Here is a 15,411-nt window from a genome sequence, read left to right as displayed (position 1 = left end):
TCTTATTTCTAGGATTATAGGTATCGAACCTACCCCTGAGAACCCAAATTTCTCTGTGCTACCCACCACACTCCATCCTAAAGTAAGGTCAGCCAAATAAGCTATCGGGCCCACACCCCGAAAATGCTGGTTATACCCTTCCCGTACTAATTAATCCACTACCCCAACTTATTATTTACTCCACCATAATCACAGGTACTCTCATTACGTCACTAAGCTCACACTGATTCCTCGCCTGAGCAGGCTTAGAAATAAATATACTAGCCTTCACCCCAATCCTAATCAAAAAGACAAGCCCCCGTTCTACAGAAGCTGCTACTAAATACTTCCTAATACAAGCCACCGCATCTATAATTCTCATAATAGCAGTCATCTCCAACAACCTGCTCTCTGGATGCTGGACCATAACAAGCAACATCAACCAACTTTCATCTTTAATTATAACAACAGCCCTAGTCATAAAACTAGGGATAGCTCCTTTCCAATTCTGAGTCCCAGAAGTCACTCAAGGGACATCCTTAATTTCCAGCCTACTCCTCCTCACATGACAAAAACTAGCCCCCATCTCAATTATATATCAAATATACCCTTCAACTAATGCAAGCATTCTCCTAACCCTCTCAACTCTATCTATTATAGTCGGTAGTTGAGGGGGCCTTAACCAAACAGAACTATGCAAAATTATAGCACACTCTTCAATTACTCACATGGGCTGAATAATAATAACACTAAGTTACAACCCAAATGTCACAATCTATTACCTAGCTATATACATTATTGTAACAACCACTGCATTCCTAGCTCTCAACCTAAACTCAAGCACCACAACTCTCATACTATCTCGCGCTTGAAACAAACTAACCTGATTAATACCATTAATATCATCTGCTCTCCTATGTATAGGAGGCTTACCCCTACTAACCGGCTTCCTGCCCAAATGAATTACCATCCAAGAACTCACAAAAAACAATAACTTCACCATTCCCACCATTATAATTATCATAACCCTACTCAACCTATACTTTTACATACGCCTAATCTACACCACTTCCATAACACTACTTCCTACATCCAACAATACAAAAATAAAGTGACAATTTGAAAGCACAAAACCCACACTTCTCATTCCCTCACTCATTATCCTCACCACCCTCTTCTTACCAATTTCCCCACTAACCTTAGCCATCTTCTAGAAATTTAGGTTAAGTAAGACCAAGGGCCTTCAAAGCCCTTAGTAAGTCAAACCATGATTAATTTCTAAGCAGATTCTGCTCTGCATCAACTGAATGCAAATCAATTACTTTAATTAAGCTAAGCCCTTACTAGATTAATGGGACTCAAACCCACCAAATTTTAGTTAACAGCTAAATACCCTAACCAACTGGCTTTAATCTACTTCTCCCGCCGCAGGGGAAAAAAGGTGGGAGAAGCCCCAGCAGAAATTAGCTGCTCCTTTGAATTTGCAATTCAACATGAAAATCACCTCGGGGCTGGTAAAAAGTGGACTTAATCTCTGTCTTTAGGTTTACAGCCTAATGCCTACTCAGCCATTTTACCCCCCTCCCCTTCCTTTTTCCCACCTATGCTCGTCTACTGTTATTCTCAACAAACCATAAAGATATTGGAACTCTTTACCTAGTGTTCGGCACATGAGCTGGAATCACAGGCACAGCTCTAAGCCTTCTTATTCGAGCTGAATTAGGTCAACCAGGCAACCCACTAGGCAAGGATCATATCTATAATGTTATTGTTACAGTCCATGCATTTGTCATAATCTTCTTTATAGTCATACCCATCATAATTGGAGGCTTCGGAAATTGATCAGTACTTCTAATAATTGGTGCCCCTGACATAGCATTCCCTCGCCTAAATAATATAAGTTTCTGACTTCTTCCCCTCCTTTCTACTATTACTGGCATCTGCCATAGTGGAAGCCGGTGCTGGAACAGGCTGAACAGTTTATCCTCCTTTAGCAGGAAATTTCTCCCACCCAGGAGCTTCTGTAGATCTAACTATCTTCTCACTTCACCTAGCAGGCATCTCCTCCATTCTAGGAGCTATCAATTTCATTACCACTATCATTAATATAAAACCCCCTGCAATATCTCAATATCAATCCCCCTTATTTATTTGATCAGTATTAATCACAGTCATCCTTCTACTCCTCTCCCTACCAGTACTAGCTGCCAGCATTACTATACTACTAACAGACCGAAATCTAAACACCACCTTCTTTGATCCTGCTGGAGGAGGGGATCCTATCTTATATCAACACCTATTCTGATTCTTCAGCCATCCCGAAGTCTATATCCTCATTCTGCCTGGGTTTGGGATAATTTCCCATATTGTAACATATTACTCTGGAAAAAGAGAACCATTTGGCTATCGGTATAGTTTGAGCTATAATATCAATTGGGTTTTTAGGCTTTATTGTATGAGCCCATCATATGTTTACAGTGGGTATAGACGTAGACACACGAGCCTACTTTACTTCCGCCACTATAATTATTGCAATCCCCGTTGGTGTTAAGGTCTTTAGCTGACTTGCCATGCTTCACGGAGAGAATATCAAATGATCCCCTGCAATACTTTGAGCCTTGGGCTTTATATTTCTTTTTACTATGGGGGGCTTGACCAGTATCGTACTAGCAAACTCATCACTAGATATCGTACTACACGACACATAATATGTTGTAGCACACTTTCACTACGTCCTGTCAATAGGAGCTGTATTCGCTATCATAGGAGGTTTCATTCATTGATTTCCCTTATTTTCAGGCTACACTCTAGACCAAACTTATGCTAAAGCTCATTTCACCATTATATTTGTAGGTGTAAATTTAACTTTCTTCCCACAACATTTCCTTGGCTTATCCGGAATACCCCGATGCTATTCTGACTACCCCGATGCCTATACCACATGAAATATTATATCATCTATAGGCTCCTTCATCTCCCTAGTAGCAGTAGTAGTAATAATTTATATAACCTGAGAAGTCTTTGCCTCAAAGCGTAAAGTCTCATTAATTGAACAACCTTCCACCAACTTAGAATGACTACACGGTTGCCCTCCACCCTATCACACATTTGAAGAACCAGCCTACATTAAACTATGCGAAAAAGGAAGGAATCGAACCTCCTAAAACTGATTTCAAGCCAACCCTGCAAACTCTGCAACTTTTTTAATAAGATATTAGAAAAACTATTTCATAGCTTTGTCAAAGCTAAGTCATAGCTTAAACCCTATATATCTTATATGGCTCACCCAGTTCAACTAGGCCTACAAGATGCCACATCTCCTATCATAGAAGAATTAATACTTTTCATGACCACACTTTTATAATCGTATCCTTAATTAGCTTCCTAGTATTATACATCCTATCTTCAACCCTTACAACAACACTAACCAACACCAAAATCACAGACGCTCAAGAAATAGAAACCATTTGAACTATCTTACCCGCAATCATTTTAATCCTAATTGCTCTTCCATCCCTATGCATCCTATACTTAACAGATGAGATCAACAACCCTTCTCTTACTATCAAATCAACTGGACACCAATAATACTGAACCTACGAATATACAGACTATGGGGGACTGATCTTTAACTCTTATATACTCCCCTCGCTGTTCTTAAACCCAGGAGACCTTCAACTTCTAGAAGTTGACAATCGAGTAGTTCTTCCAATTGAAGTCCCTGTCCGTATGATAATCACATCTCAGGACGGTCTACACTCATGAACAATTTCTACCCTAGGCCTGAAAACAGATGCAGTTCCTGGACGCTTAAATCAAACTACATTCACCGCTATACGACCAGGCATCTATTACGGACAATGCTCAGAAATCTGCGGCGCCAACCATAGCTTTATACCTATTGTCGCAGAATTAATTCCACTAAAAATTTTTGAAATTGGACCCGTATTTTCCCTATAGACCCCCCCCCCACTTCTAACACACCTCACTCCACAACTCTCTACAAAATATTCTTACAGATACACTGTACAGCTACTCTAGCATTAACCTTTTAAGTTGAAGATCGAGAGAAACATTCCTCTCTACAGTGAAATGCCCCAACTAGATACATCCACATGACTTACTATTATCATAACTATACTCCCCACACTATTTCTTATTATACAATTAAAACTACTAAACACAAATTACTATTCACCCCCCTTACAAAAAACCCCCAGTACACAAACCTACAACAACCCTTGACAATTAAAATGAACAAAAATCTATTTACTCCATTTACCACTCCAGCAATCCTACATGAGCCTGCTGCAGTACCCATCATCCTACTCCCCGCATTACTACTTCCAATCTCCAAGTGCCTTATTAATAACCGATTACTATTCAACAAAACCTAATCCAACTCACTCTAAAACAAATAATAACAACCCATAATACAAAAGGACAAACCTGATCCTTGATGCTGATGTCCTTAATTATTCTTATTACAATAACTAACCTTCTCGGACTTCTACCTCACTCATTTACACCCACCACCCAATTATCTATAAATCTAGCTGTAGCGATTCCTCTATGAGCAGGAACAGTAGTTATAGGTCTTCGCTTCAAAAATAAAAGCTCTCTAGCCCATTTTCTGCCACAAGGTACACCCACACTCCTTATTCCTACATTAGTAATCATTGAAACAATTAGCCTACTTATTCAACCAGTGGCCCTAGCTGTATGTTTAACCACTAACATCACAGCTGGCCATTTACTAATGCACCTAATAGGAAGTGCTGCACTAGCATTATCAGCCATCAACCTCCCTGCTACCTCACTAATCTCCGTACTCCTAGTACTACTGACTATCCTAGAAATCGCAGTAGCCCTGATCCGAGCCTATGTTTTCACACTATTAGTTAGCCTTTATCTATGAGATAACACCTAATGACCCACCAATCTCATGCCTACCACATAGTTAAACCCAGCCCCTGACCACTAACAGGAGCTCTCTCAGCACTCCTAATAACATCTGGCTTAATTATATGATTCCACTTTCATTCCACCACTCTATTAATATTAGGCCTATTAACCAATATATTAACCATATACTAAGGGTGACGTGACATTATCCGAGAAAGTACCTACCAAGGCCACCATACAACACCCGTCCAAAAAAGCCTTCCTTGTGGAATGGTCCTATTCATCATCTCAGAAATTCTCTTCTTCACTGGTTTCTTCTGAGCATTCTACCACTCAAGCCTCGCTCCTACCCCACACCTAGGAGGACACTGACCACCAACAGGAATTACTCCCCTAAATCCACTACAAGTACCTCTTTTAAACACCTCTGTACTACTTGCATCAGGGGTTACAATCACCTGAGCCCATCATAGTCTAATAGAGAATAGTCAAAAACAAATAATTCAAGCTCTACTCATTACGATCCTACTAGGCATTTACTTCACCCTACTACAAATCTCAGAGTACTTGGAAGCACCCTTTACTACTTCCGATGGTATCTATGGCTCAACATTCTTTGTTGCTACAGGCTTTCACGGACTTCACGTTATCACTGGATCTACATTCCTTATTACTTGCTTTATCCGTCAACTATTCTATCATTTCACATCAAACCACCATTTTGGCTTTGAAGCCGCTGCCTGACACTGACATTTTGTAGACGTTGTCTGATTATTCCTCTATGTTTCTATCTACTGATAAGAGTCCTATTCTTTTAATATAACTAGTACAGTTGACTTCCAATCAACTAGTTTCGATAATATTCGAAAAACAGTAATTAACCTAGTATTGACCCTAATGACTAACACTCTTCTAACCCTACTACTAATCATCATCATATTCTGACTACCTCAACTGAATTCTTATGCACAAAAAAATCGATCCTTATGAATGCGGCTTTGACCCATTAAACCCTGCCCGTATTCCTTTCTCCATAAAATTTTTCTTAGTTGCCATTACTTTTCTACTATTTGACCTGGAAATTGTCCTGCTACTACCCCTACCATGAGCCCTTCAAACAACAGAGCTTCCAACTATGCTTAAATCGTCAATTATACTAATTATTATTCTAACTCTCAGTCTGACCTACGAATGAACTCAAAAAGGACTAGATTGAGCCGAATTGGTAAGTAGTTTAAAGAAAACAAATGATTTCGACTCATTAGATTATGATAGTCATACTGATCAAATGCCTTTCATCTATAGAAGCATCACACTAGCATTTATAATCTCACTCCTAGGCATGCTAAACTATCGTTCACACTTATTATCCTCCCTACTATGCCTATAAGGAACAATGCTATCACTATTTGTTATAAGTGCTCTTACAGCTTCAAACATACATTCCTCCCTAGCTAATATTATACCCATTGCCCTACTAGTATTTGCTGCTTGCGAAGCAGCGATTGGCCTTGCTGCTTGCGAAGCAGCGACTGGCCTTGCCCTACTAATCTCAATCTCCAACACATACGGTATAGACTATATCCACAACCTAAATTTACTTCAATGTTCAAAATAGTTATCCCCACAATTATACTACCACCGACAACATGATTTTCCAAAAATAAAATAATCTGAATTAACCTAACTGTGCATAGTCTAATCATCAGTACTATCCCTCTGTTATTTTTCAACCAAACCAGCAACAACCTCCTTAACTGCTCAACCTATTTATCTTCCGACCCACTAACACCAACCCTAATAATAACCGCCTGACTCTTACCTCTTATAATCCCAGCAAGCCAATACCACTTACACAATGAATCCCCTCCACGAAAAAAGTTTTACCTCTCTATAATGGTCTTCTTACAAATCTCTTTAATTTTAACATTTATAGCTACAGAACTAATCATATTTTATATTCTATTTGAGACCACTCTCATTCCTACCCTAATTATCATCACCCAATGAGGCAGCCAAGCAGAACGCCTTAACGCAGGCACATACCTCCTCTTCTATACACTAGCCGGCTCTCTCTCCCTACTTATTATGCTAATCTATGCTTATAATAATTTAGGCTCACTAAACATCACATTACTAACACTTGTAGCTCAAAAACTAACAACTACCTGATCCTATAGTCTTACCTGACTAGTACGCATAATAGCCTTCATAGTAAAAATACCCCTATACGGCTTACACTTATGACTTCCCAAAGCCCATGTTGAAGCTCCCATTGCTGGGTCAATAGTCCTCGCCGCAGTACTCCTGAAACTAGGTGGCTATAGCATAATACGACTCACCTCTATCCTTAGTCCCACAACAGAATACATAGCCTACCCCTTCCTCATACTATCTTTATGAGGCATAATCATAACAAGCTCAACCTGTCTTTGACAAACAGACCTAAAACCACTCATCCCATACTCCTCAGTAAGTCACATAGCCCTGGTAATTATAGCCTCCCTCATTCAAACCCCCTGAAGCTTTACTGGCGCAACTGTTCTTATAATCGCTCATGGGCTCACCTCATCCATACTATTTTGCCTAGCAAACTCAAACTATCAGCGAACCCATAGCCGTATCATACTACTTTCCCAAGGACTCCAAACGCTACTTCCAGTAATAACCTTCTGATGATTTACAGCAAACCTTACCAATATTGCCCTACCCCCTAGTATTAACCTAGTAGGGGAACTCTTTGTAATAATAACCTCATTCTCCTGATCATATGTCACTATTACACTTACAGGACTTAAGATACTGATCACAGCCCTCTATTCCCTCCATATATTTACCACAACACAACGAGGAATACTCACATATCATATTACTAACATAAAACCTTCCTTTACACGAGAAAACATACTAATATTTATGCACCTCGCCCCTATTATCCTCCTGACCCTTAACCTCAGTATTATTCTAGGCTGTACCTCTTGTAAATATAGTTTAACCAAAACATTAGATTGTGAATCTAATCATAGAGGCCTACCACTTCTTATTTACCGAGAAAGCTAGCAAGGACTGCTAATCCATACCTCCGTTTTTAATAAATACGGCTTTCCCAACTTTTAAAGGATTACAGCTATCCATTGGTCTTAGGAACCAAAATATTGGTGCAACTCCAAGTAAAAGTAACAACTATGTATACCTCCATCACCATAATAACCCTAACCACTCTAATCCTACCGTTTACTATTACTTTTATTAAACCCAATAAAAAGCACTCATACCCACACTATGTAAAAACAACTATAATATATACTTTTATCATCAGCCTCCTTCCCACAGTCCTATACATTTTCCTGGATCAAGAAGCAATTATTTCAAACTGACACTGAATAACAATCCAAACATTAGAATTAACACTAAGCTTTAAATTAGACCACTTTTCTATGATATTCATCCCAATCGCATTGTTAATTACTTGGTCTATTACAGAATTCTCACTATGGTCTATAAGCTCAGACCCAATATTAATCAATTCTTTAAATATCTTCTTACGTTTCTCATCACTATACTAATTTTAATCATCGCCAATAACCTCTTCCAACCTTTCATTGGTTGGGAAGGCGTGGGAATTATATCATTCCTGCTAATCGGCTGATGGCACGCTCGAACAGAAGCCAACACAGCAGCCATTCAAGCAGTCTTATAAATCGCGTCGGCGATATTGGCTTTATCCTAAGCATAATATGATTTACCCTACATTATAACTCATGAGACTTTCAACAAATATTCGTTCTAAACTCCAACCCAAGTCTTCTGCCACTGATAGGTCTTCTCCTGGCAGCAACAGGAAAATCAACTCAATTTGGACTTCACCCCTGACTACCCTCTGCCATAGAAGGCCCAACCCCAGTCTCAGCTTTACTCCACTCCAGCACAATAGCTGTCGCCGGGGTGTTCCTTCTCATCCGCTACCACCCTCTAATAGAAAATAATACATTAATCCAAAGCCTCACACTATGCCTAGGAGCCATCACCACCATATTTACAGCAGTCTGCGCCCTAACACAGAATGATATTTAAAAAATCGTAGCCTTTTCCACCTCAAGTCAACTGGGCCTCATAATAGTTACTATTGGGATCAATCAACCATATCTAGCATTCCTACATATCTGTACTCATGCTTTCTTCAAAGCTATACTATTCATCTGTTCCGGATCTATTATCCATAACCTAAACAACCACCAAGATATTCGAAAAATAGGAGGATTATTTAAAATAATACCCCTTACTTCAACCTCCTTAATCATCGGCAACCTAGCACTCACAGGTATACCTTTTGTCACAGGCTTCTACTCCAAAGACCTTATCATTGAAATCGCAAACATGTCATATACCAATGCCTGAGCCCTATCTATTACTCTCATTGCCACATCCCTGACAAGCACATACAGCATGCTAACTATCTTCATAACCCTAACAGGACAACCTCGCTTCCCAACTTCAATCAACATTAACGAGAATAACCCCACCCTATTGAACCCAATCAAACGCCTCACAATCGGCAGTATGCTAGCAGGATTTCTCATCACCAGTAACATCTCTCCTACCTCACTCCCCCAATCAACAATGGCCCTCCACCTAAAACTCTCAGCCCTGTACCTAACCGCTCTGGGCTTCCTAGTAGCCCTAGACCTTACTCTCATAACCAACAAACTTAAAATAAATATACCATCACATGTATTTAAATTCTCTAATATACTAGGTTATTATCCCACTACAATCCACCGCATGACCTCCTACCAAAATCTACTTATAAGCCAAAACCTATCTTCCCTCTTACTGGACTCAATCTGACTAGAAAAATCTATGCCCAAAACAATTTCACATATCCACACTATTACCTTCACCATCACAACCACTCAGAAAGGTATAATCAAGTTTTACTCCCTCTCTTTTCTTATTCCCCTTATTCTAACTCTATTCCTAATAACATAATCTATTACCACGAGTAATCTCAATAATAATATACACACCAACAAATAACGTTCAACCAGTAATCACTACTAATCAACGCCCATAATCATATAAAGCACCTGCACCAATAGAATCTCCTCGAACTAACCCTGATCCCTCCCCCTCAAAAACTACCCAATTCCCTATATTATCAAAATTAACCATCACTACCAACCCATAAAAATCTAAAACTCATAAAACTAAACCCACCTCCATCGCCAACCCTATCAGAAAGCTTCCAAAAACCTCAAACCCTGACCCCCATGCTTCAGGGTATTCCTCAATAGCCATCGCCGTAGTACAACCAAAAACAACAATTATGCCTCCCAAATAAATTAAAAACATCATTAAAACCATATAAGTCCCCCCATAATTCAAAATAATTACACAATCAACCATACCACTAACAATCAATGCTAACCCTCCATAAATAGGAGAAGGTTCAGAAGAAAATCCCATAAACCCCATGACTAATAAGACACTTAATAAAAATAAAATATATGCCATTGTTCTCACATGGACTCCAACCATGACCAATGATACGAAAAACCATCGTAGTACTTCAACTACAAAAACACCCATAATCCCAACATGCAAATCTAACCCGATTTTAAAAATAATTAACTACAGCTTTATTGATTTACCCACCCCATCCAACATTTCCATATCATGAAACTTCGGCTCACTTCTTGCAACCTGCCTAATTCTACAAATTATTACAGGCTTATTCCTAGCAATACACTATTCACCAGACACTTCCTCCGCCTTCTCCTCAGTCGCACACATCGTCCGAGGCATAAACTACGGCTGAATCCTTCGCTATCTCCACGCTAACTGTGCCTCTATATTATTCATCTGTCTCTACATGTAGGTCGAGGCCTCTATTATGGCTCCTATCTGCTTATAGAAACCTGAAACATTGGCACTGCACTTCTACTCATAACCATAGCAACAGCCTTCGTGGGCTACATACTCCCATGAGGCCAAATATCATTCTGAGGTGCCACTGTAATTACAGACCTACTATCAGCAGTTCCATACATCGGAACCAACCTCGTCCAATGAGTTTGAGGCGGGTATTCCATTGAGAACCCTACTCTTACATGATTCTTCACCCTTCACTTTATCCTACCGTTTATTATCACAGCCTTTACAACCCTGCACCTATTATTCCTACACGAGACAGGATCAAATAACCCCTGCGGAATTTCCTCCCACTCCGACAAAATTACTTTCCATCCCTACTACACAATCAAAGATATCTTAGGCCGAATCCTCCTCTTTATAGCCTTAATAACATTAGTACTATTCTCACCTGACCTTCTAAGCGACCCAGATAACTATATCCCAGCCAACCCCCTAAACACTCCTCTACACATTAAACCAGAGTGATATTTCCTATTCGCATATGCAATTTTATGCTCTATTCCCAATAAATTAGGAGGGGTGTTGGCACTTCTCCTATCAATCCTTATCTTAGCAATCATACCCATTCTCCACAAATCTAAACCACAAAGTATAGCATTCTGCCCACTCAGCCAATCCCTATTTTGACTCCTAACCACAATTCTACTACCTCTCACCTGAACCGGAAGCCAACCAGTAAACCAGCCCTTTATGATTATCGGACAAGTAGCATCTGTAATATACTTTATCACAATTTCAGTCTTAATACCACTTGCCTCTCTAACCGAAAACAACTTACTCAAGTGAACCTGCCCTCGTAGTACAGATCAGTACACCAGTCTTGTAAACTGGAAATGCAAAATTTCCCCTAGGGCAACTCAGAAAGAAAGTACTTAACTTCACCACCAACACCCAAAACCGGCATTCTAATTTGAACTACTTTCTCTATTCTATGGTGTGCAAACTTTAAATGCAACTTAAGTATTACATTATTTTCATACACTGTTATGTAAATCGTGCATTACTGCTAGCCAACATGAATATTATATAGTACTATATATGATTAACTGTACACAGCACATATCATTACATATTTACTAACAACAGTCCCCAACATGCTTACAAGCAAGTATTCTCATAAATTAATCAACTGTAACACATTCTATTAAGCCTCAAAGTCCAAATGTCCCCACCCCGAATACCAACCAACCTAATTATTCACTTACCCTACACAGTACATCACATCATTTGCCGGACATAGCACATCCGATTAAATAAATCCTCGTCACTACAGATACCCCCCTCACTTAGGTGTCCCTTGGTCACCATCCTTCGTGAAATCAATATCCCGCACAAGAGTGCTACTCTCCTCTCTCCGGGCCCATAAACCGTGGAGGTAGCTATAATGAACTGTATCTGGCATCTGGTTCTTACCGCAGGGCCATACAATCAAGATCGCCCACACGTTCCCCTTAAATAAGACATCTCGATGGATCACGGGTCTATCACCCTATTAACCAGTCACGGGAGCTCTCCATGCATTTGTTATTTTTTATCTCTGGTCTGCACGCAATCCCATTGCAGAAAGCCGGTCCCGCCACAGCGCCTGTCTTTGATTCCTAGTTCATGCCATTATCGATCGCACCTACGTTCAATATCCTAGCCCCACATGATTCCTACAAGGTGTTATTTAATTCATGCTTGTAAGACATATTAATAACTGTTTTACAGCCCATTCCTAATTACACTACAAAAACACAAGAAACTTTTAACAACCCCCATCTCTGACTTCTCCCCTTAAAAACTCGCTTTTGCCAAACCCCAAAAACAAAAGCCTTCATCCGCCCAGCCAGAGCTTATGTTCTCATCTTTTAGCTATGCACAACTTCAACTGCTATTCCCTCAACTAATATAAAATTACTTCACCTTACCACTCTTAACACCAATTTCCATCTTCTCCCTGCTTTCTCATTCCCACGCTTTTACTCACTACTAAATCTGTATCCTTATACCACAACCCCAAAGACAAAACCTCACAACTATACTTTTTTCCTGTTTATGTAGCTTAATCCACCTAAAGCAAGACGCTGAAAATGTCTAGACGGACTTACATACCCTGTAAACAAATAGGTATGGTCCTAGCCTTTGTATTAACTCTTCGCAAGATTACACATGCAAGCATCCCCGCCCCAGTGAGGACACCCTATAAATCACAACGATCATATGGAGTAAGTATCAAGCACGCACAATGCAGCTCAAAACACTTTGCTCAGCCACACCCCCACGGGAGACAGCAATGACAAACCTTTAGCAATCAATGAAAGTTTAACTAAGCTATGCTACAATTAGGGTTGGTTAATTTCGTGCCAGCCACCGCGGCCATACGATTAACCCAAGCTAATAGAGACCGGCGTAAAGGGTGTTTAAGATCTAATCGAATAACGCTAAACTCCATCTACATTGTAAAACCTTAGCTGATGTAAAATAAACTACGAAAGTGGCTTTAAAATTTCTGAACACACAATAGCTAAGACTCAAACTGGGATTAGAGACCCCACTATGCTTAGCCCTAAACCTCAATAATTAAAATAACAAAACTACTCGCCAGAAGACTACAAGCAACAGCTTGAAACTCAAAGGACTTGGCAGTGCTTCACATCCCTCTAGAGGAGCCTGTTCCATAATCGATAAACCCCGATCCACCTCACCATCTCTTGCTCAGCCTATATACCGCCATCTTCAGCAAACCCTGATAAGGCCACAAAGTTAGCATAACCGTCCCCGCAAGAACGTTAGATCAAGGTGTAGCCTATGAGATGGTAAAAAATGGGCTACATTTTCTACTCCAGAAAACCCCACGATAACTCTTATGAAACCTAAGAGTCCAAGGAGGATTTAGCAGTCAATTAAGAACAGAGTGCTTAATTGAACCAGGCCTGAAAGCACGTACACTCCGCCCGTCACTCTCCTCAAGTATATTTAAGGACTAACTTAACTAAACACCCCAATATTTATATAGAGGAGATAAGTCGTAACACGGTAAGTGTACTGGAAGGTGCACTTGGATAAATCAAAGCATAGCTTAATATAAAGCATCTGGCTTACACCCGGAAGATCTCAATACCATTTGATTGCCTTGAGCTAACACTAGCTCCAAACCCAATCAAAACTAATACCAAACTAATTTACACTAAACCATTTACCAATCCAAAAGTATAGGTAATAGAAATTCTATCCTGGCGCTACAGATACAGTACCGTATGGGAAAGCAAAAAACATCAAACAAGCACAAAATAGCAAGAACTCACCCCTATACCTTCTGCATCATGAATTAACTAGAAACAATTTCGCAAAGAGAACTAAAGCTCAATTCCCCGAAACCAGACGAGCTACCCAAAATCAGCTGAAAGAGCGCACCCGTCTATGCAGCAAAATAGTGGGAAGATTTATGGGTAGAGGTGACAAGCCTACCGAGCCTGGTGATAGCTGGTTATCCAAGACAGAATCTTAGTTCAACCTTAAGTTTACCTACAGAACTACTCAATCCCCCTGTAAACTTAATTGCTAGTCTAAAGAGGGACAGCTCTTCAGACATCAGGAAAAAACCTTGTATACAGAGTAAAAAACCTATTCTCCATAGTTGGCCCAAAAGCAGCCATCAATTAAGAAAGCGTTCAAGCTCAACACCAACCATATAAAAAATTCCAAACACACCACTGAACTCTTTATATCACATCGGATTAATCCATCACTGCATAGAAGCAATAATGGTCGTAACCTATCTGGCGGCACAGCCCCAGATAGCACACCCAACTAGCCACTCAAGGCGGGCGGTGACTCCTCAGATAGGGCCCCCAAACCGTCCCAGGCCACGGGCAGTGCAGCCCTGGATAGCGCACTTACTCTGACGCCTTTCTATGCTCTGGCCAGCTGCAGTGTCCGCGGCTGCCATCAACCGCAGCGAGCAAAGCAAGCCGGCGAGGCGAGTCAGCGAGAACAGCCACAGCCCCACAGCCTCCAGCCTCCAGCCTGCGGCAGCCAGCACCTCCTACTCCAAACTGGGAACGAAGCAGCTACGAAGTCAGACACAGACAAGGCTGGTATAGGGAGACTGGCCCACTTAACAGTCTTTATATACCGGATTATAAACTACATGTTCTGATTGGATGAGAGGAAAAGCCTAGGCCTACTCTGATTGGACTTTATTTTCACATTCTGATTGGTTAGTCTAAGACTTGCTCTCATCCAATCAGAACATGAAAATAACGTCCAATCAGAGTAGGCACAGCAGTTTTCTCTCATCCAATCAGAACATGAAGTCCAGGAACAGGGCCTGCACAACCTCAGTATATAAGGCACACTAATGGGAGTCACGTCATTGTGGGTTCTGCTGTGTTAGTCCGTGCGTTTCTGTGACTCGCAGTTTAGAGCAGGCAGAAGCCGGTTCTGCCCCCTCACACTGAAAGCTGGAGCCTGTGGCGCCAGGGCTTGCCTCTGCTTGGTGTGTGGCGGCAATGGAGAGAGGCAGCTGGTGGTGAGAGCTGCTGCATGCCTGGCTACAGGAAGGGAAGGAGGAGGAGGCACCTACCACAGGCTGGAGGCTAGAGCCTGTGG

The 15,411-nt window shown here is 40.7% G+C and overlaps 2 pseudogenes; one reads left to right on the top strand and one right to left on the bottom strand.

Annotated features, from left to right (window-relative positions):
- Positions 1 to 14,981, bottom strand: part of LOC139358571 (ankyrin repeat domain-containing protein 18B-like) — a 43,095-nt pseudogene extending 28,114 nt beyond the window's left edge.
- LOC139358372 (NADH-ubiquinone oxidoreductase chain 4-like) lies at positions 6,490 to 7,944 on the top strand (annotated as a pseudogene).
- Positions 14,982 to 15,411: the final 430 nt, after the last annotated feature.

This window comes from Macaca nemestrina, chromosome 15, assembly GCF_043159975.1.
Source record: "Macaca nemestrina isolate mMacNem1 chromosome 15, mMacNem.hap1, whole genome shotgun sequence".
Lineage (NCBI taxonomy): Eukaryota > Metazoa > Chordata > Mammalia > Primates > Cercopithecidae > Macaca > Macaca nemestrina.
The sequence above is the reverse complement of the archived record's forward strand: the minus strand, read 5'-3'. Positions and strand labels throughout refer to the sequence as shown.